This window comes from Marmota marmota, unplaced genomic scaffold, assembly GCF_001458135.2.
Source record: "Marmota marmota marmota unplaced genomic scaffold, marMar, whole genome shotgun sequence".
NCBI lineage: Eukaryota > Metazoa > Chordata > Mammalia > Rodentia > Sciuridae > Marmota > Marmota marmota.
Window position 1 is genome coordinate 31,680,926 of NW_026000037.1, and position 5,911 is coordinate 31,686,836.

General features: G+C 40.9%; 1 long non-coding RNA gene across 1 annotated transcript in view; it reads right to left on the reverse strand.

The window, feature by feature from the left end:
• Nucleotides 1-2,702: 2,702 nt before the first annotated feature.
• Nucleotides 2,703-5,911, reverse strand: part of LOC125619459 — a 19,731-nt gene continuing 16,522 nt past the window's right edge. Inside the window, exons 2-3 of the long non-coding RNA XR_007351020.1 lie at nucleotides 5,260-5,264; nucleotides 2,703-2,852 (exon numbers count right to left, since the gene is read on the reverse strand). This is a non-coding gene — a long non-coding RNA (uncharacterized LOC125619459). The remainder of the gene's footprint in view (nucleotides 2,853-5,259; nucleotides 5,265-5,911) is intronic.

The window sequence follows — 5,911 nt, forward strand, 5'->3', positions numbered from 1 at the left end:
TCAAGTCTTACCAAAACCATGAGGAGAAATTTGACAAATATTTGAACAAATGTTCCTGTATATTGTGAAAAAAAGTACTGATATGGGAAAAGAGCAAGAAAGCCATAAAAATGCATTCCATTTTTCTTTATTTAAATAAGTAATCATTTTGTTGCGAAAAGCTCATTCCTTGTCCCCGATGCCAATCCAATAACAAGAGCATAGTTTTGAGAAGAAGGAAAAATAAAGTTTATTACTTTACTAGCAAAGGAGAACCACAGGGGGATTAAAGGAAAGTGAGGAACCAGGAGATGGGCGAGCAAGAAATGAAAGATGAAGACCAGGCAGAGATACACAGCTCTGACAAATAAAGGCACATCTCTCCATAGACAGAGAGGCAAAATAGGCTTGGGGTTCAGACCTTTTATGGGGCAGGGGCAGGGATTAGTGCCAGGTGGTTAAGGGGTTGTTATGAGGGAGTGATGAGCCTTTCTCAGAAATGCCACTGGGCAGGAAATCGAAATTTTTCTTAAAATGGGACTGTCACTTAAAATGGCTGCCCAGATGCTAAGCAAGGATCTTACACAGGGGCCTGAAAGCACAGGGAAGGAAATACAAAAACAAAAAGAAAAGTGGAGGCTGACCTCATGGACCAGTGATGTTTTATTCAGCACCAGAGGGGCACATCTTTGGAATGACGGCCGGCCACCAGGAGGGACTGGGTTTTATAGCCATACCTGCTCATGGGAGGAGTTAGTGACTTTGGTGGGCCCTTTTGACAGGCAGGTGGCAGGGCCAGGCCATGGGAGGATCTTTGGTGGTGGAAACATTTACAGTCGGGAGAGAAAGCAGGTAGGGGAACAGGAATATAAATTCCTTTTGGGCCTATGGTCCATATTCTTCAGAACACCTGTCCCAAAGGCTGTGATTCTACCCATCAAACAAACAGGGGACTCTTAAAGAGAGGATTCAAGGGCTAGTTCCATGTGTTCTCTGTTAGAGTTGTAATTCACTTGTGAATTTCAGAGATAGTCATTTCTGAGATCTTTTGTTACTATCCCAGGTATCTGGATTACTTTGTTCCTATGGTAGGTGTGTGTACTAAGGACAGATAAATCTGCCCAGGATGGAGAAAAAAGGTAATACTGTTTCCCCTGAGGTTAGGGAAGGGCAGAGATTAGGGAGAGGAAGAGAGAGAGGAAGAGAAAGAAACATGTCCATTTTAAAAAATAAGTTGTCCTGGCAGAGCAATAAAGTGGAACACTTGAAAAACCAGCCTCTACCTCAGAGCAAAGCCTGTCCAAGGAAGGGGGCTTGACCCTTGTCCTTGGAAAGACCCACAGAGCACTCCTAGGCACATACCCCCCCTGCTGAGTTGTTTATCTACAAATAACAGCAGAGATCTGCTGAGCCAGGTGTCCCTGACTCAGTCAGGCTAGGTGAGGAACCATAGCAACATAGCAACCCCCTAGCAACCACCAATCAGCATGAGACAAGGAAAATACCTGGGATGCCAGATGACCCTGGGAGTAGTTTATGGTGGTTGATAATATGTTGGGAAACCATGTAGTTCAGCATGTACTCCCCTCATGGCTTAAACCAATCAGTTCAAACAAATCCCTCTATTGTACTAACCAATCACCCTTACCCAACTTGTTCCCGCCAGTGAATGTGCTAATCATGTTTTAGAGTTGTTATTTGATTTTCCCGTGGTGTGTGATGATTTTCTAAGAGATGATATGATGTATGTGAAGAACCTGCCTTCCCCAAAGAGTGTATAAAACTGCTGCAAACCCTGGTCTCGGGGCCTCTCAGGGTCACCAGTTGCTGTGTGCGTGCGGACGACCGAGGACCCAGCTAGCTCGCAATAAACAACTCTTTGCTGCTTACATCGATCATGATCTCTGGTGGTCTTTTGGGGGTCCCTAATTTGAGCATAACACACTGTAACAATTTTACAAAAAGTGGAGGGGAAATGCAGATTGTGGCAATGACAAAAAACAAGATACAAAAGTAACAGCATATTAATTGGAAATGTAAAATATGGGATCTAGAATAAATTCAACAACATATTCCAAAGTCACATGCCATACTATAATAAAAATTTTAAAAGATTACTTGAAAATTCTTCAAACTTTCATCAACATCTATAGTGGAAAAGGATAAGAAATAGAAGACTGAGTCAGGGGAATATTTTTAATTTATTAGTGAGAGCAATTCCATGAATCTCCCCTCACTCGACAGTAAGGATTAGGAAGTTCTTTATTTTTACCATTAGCCTAAGAAAAATAATTCTAAGGAAACCCTGTGAGACCTTAATTTGTATTCTGTGGAGTTTGTGAGGTCCAGTGCCCTGATGTTTGATTTACATCAAAAGCTGAAGAACAAGTGATCGAACAATGAAATATACGGTTATAGAAGGAATGACTATATTTTGAAAATTTTATTATTTTTTTAAGTTGAAAGAATACAGGGGTGATTTTCATGAATTAGAATCCAGTCACAACCCAGAGGGAGTGGTTTATTTTTATCCTTTTGCAGGAGGACAATTCAACTAGGTTAAATAGGCCTCAGCAGAAAGATGCTAGAATTACTACTAGCTGCCCAAAGAGAACAGAAAGAGGTGAAAACTATGACCCATGGAAGAAAGGATCACTCACACCAAGGAAGCCACAGGTAGACATCCTCTGAAACATGAGTGGAAGTTTAAGAAGAAAACTGAGCCGCATCCCCAGCTCTATTTTGTATTATATTTAGAGACAGAATATCACTGAGTTACTTAGCAACTTGCTTTTGCTGAGGCTGGCTATGAACTGCAATCCTCCAATCTCAGACTCCTGAGCCGGTGAGATTACAGGCCTCTGCCACCGCACCTGGAAGCAAGTTTTATTTAAAGGATGGTAACAGTCTTCTCCTGGGAGGAAAAAGGTGACCCAGGGTTGGTATCCAAAGGTGGAATCCAAGGAAATGAGGGTGTCCTGCCTTTTTTGTATATTTTAGAATTTATTTTTTCTCATGCCCCCCCCATCCTGCCTATGTGACCAGTGACCAAAAGTGACCCCTGACCAAATGGCGGGCAGGAACAAAGCTGCCCAGGGGTCCAGGCATGAAGGGAGCAGCCATGGAGATATCATCTACAGCCCTTGGTTGGGAGGACCAGTTCCCTGGAAGCAGTCACCTTGACAACAGTTTAAGGCAGGGAGAAGAACTCTAGGAGTATTAGCATTTCAATACCTCAGAGCTAGGTGACTTTGGCCAGGAGTTCAATGAAGATATTAACATTCCATTCCCTTTGAATCAGCTGTCATCTTCCTTATCTGATTATCTATCTATACTAACTGCCTGACCTTTGTTCTGGATTCAATATCAGAAGAATAGGAACCTTCATTTGGCTCTTTCCTTCTTCACTTCTTTGCTTTCCAAATACAGAAGGGTCAGATGTTACACGTGGGAAGAAAAGGGGGAGTCAGTGTCTATGGGCAGGCGAGAAGGTGCTCACCTCCCACAATCTGCCTCCGCATTCTTGGCTTCCTAAGAACAGCAGGACCATGCGGGAGACACATCAATGTCAAATCAAATTCAAAGTTTTGAAGTAACAGAGACTACCTATTTTAATTGCTAAGTGGAGACTACTTAGCAATTTCAATTTACAGGGTTCATGAAAGTCATGGAGCCCACTCAAGTTTTCATCTTCTACAAGAAAAGAACAAGTTGTTCAGAACACATTTCAAAAGAACAATAGAAAAAAAATAGAGTCACTTTACAATTATGTCTCATAAATCATCTTAATTGAAATACCAGGTACAGTAGCTTTAAAGTAAAATTACTTCCAAAAAAAAAATGGAATTAGCATTTGTTTATTGTGCTTGCATTAATGATGGCCTTAGTACCTCTCACTACCACAAACTCAAAGTTAAATGGAAAAAAAAATAATGAAGAGATTATTTACAAAGTGATGGGCACGATTATGTAAACCAAGAGGAATGGCAGAAAAACGAACAACCTAGAAATTTTTATGCAATGAAATTACTCAAAAATGAAAGAAAGCTGGGTGTGGTGGGACAAGCTTATAATTCCAGCAGCTCAGGAGGCTGAGACAGGAGGATCCTGAGTTCAAAGCCAGCCTCAGCAAAATCGAGGTGCTAAGCAACTTAGTGAGACCCTGTTCCTAAATAAAATACAAAATAGGGCTGGGGAATGTGGCTCAGTGGTCCAGTGCCTGTCTTCATTCCCCAGTACCCTCCCACCCAAAAAGAAGAAAAAGAAAGATTAACATATAAATAAATATTGAAGGCATTTTTTTACCAATAGACCCACCCTGCAAGAAACATTAATAGAAATCTTTTAGAGAACAGGAATGCCAGGAATCCTTGTGGATTCAACTCAGTGAGACTCTGTCTCTAGATAAAATACAAAATAGGGCTGGGGATGTGACTCAGTGGTTGAGTGTCCCTGAGTTCAATCCTGGTACCCACCACACTCCCCTCAAAAGAAGTAAAGGAAAATGAAATAGGTCAGAAATTTGTATTTACATTTAAAAAACAGGCATATTTGAGAATTATCTTGTGTGATAATATAAAACCTTTTTTTTCTTAATCTTGATTGATAAAACAGATAAATGTATTCAAAATAGAAGCAACAGCAATACACCATGTAATTATATTTTATGGGTTAATGAAGTGACAGTAGTTCTACAGGAGAGAGGAGAAAGGAACTAGAAACCACCACACTTGAAGAAATACAGTATGAATTTAAAAAGAACTTAGATTAGCCCTAAGTGTACATTGCTAACTCTAAATTAACTCTAAAGCAAATACTAAGAATATTTTTTTAAATGGCATAAGTACCAGGTATGGTGGCTGTTTTGAGTAGCACTATTAATAATTACTCAGAGGTGGATTGTCTTTAAATGCAAGCGTATATTCGATCACTCCAAACATCAAATATAAACAATTAATGCAAAAATTGTTGGGTGTGTGAGAGCACCCCAACCAGAATTCAGTGCATACTAATTAAACACTATAAACAAATCACACAATTCTAGGGCAATCAAAAGCCCCCAAATGCCTCCCATGCTACCAGACTTCTTTTGCCAAAGTGCAGACATCCTAATCTGTGGTTCTCTCCAGCCAATGGGTGGATGTCAGGGAATGGTGGAGTCCAGGGATGGACGTGGCCAGTATCACCGATGTCCTTGGAACAAAATTCTTCAGTGTGGCTGAAGTGGCACCCACTTTCTCCACTGAAAAGTCTTAACTGGGCCTCTCCAGAAATCTTCACCCAGACTAATTGTAGGACTGTCAGCAAAAGAATCTCTGCAAAAGAGTTCAATGTAGATAAACTTCCTATTTTTGTGTCACCCTATTTACTTGGCCACTGGCTGAGAAGATACCAGCACTCCAGGTGCTGGACACCCCCTTACTAGTTTTCACAAATGTATCCAGTATAGTACATTGAAGAAATGTGCAAACAAGGCCTCTGGCCTTGAGCTGGGCTTCACAGAGATGTCTACATTTTTAAGATAAGTTATAAATGGGCTCCATGGTAACAGCTGGCAGGGGGAGGAAAGAAAGGGAAGAAGAAGCTCTCCCCTTCTCAGCTGTTGTCCTTGAAGAGTTCAATGGCTTCTGTTCCTTATGGCCAACAACTTAGTGAGTCCCAGCATGTCCCAGCATGTTTATGGAAGATACTTCTTACAGTGGCTCATGATTGTAATCCCAGCAATTTGGGAGGCTGGGGAAGAAGAATTACAAGTTTGAGAACAGCTTCAACAAAATTAGCAAGACCCTGTCTCAAACTGAAAGATAACAAGGACTGGGGATATATCTCAGTAGTAAAGTGTCCCTGTCATAAATCATTTGCCAAAATGAAGAAGAAGAAGAAGAAGAAGAAGAAGAAGAAGAAGAAGAAGAAGAAGAAGAAGAAGAAGAAG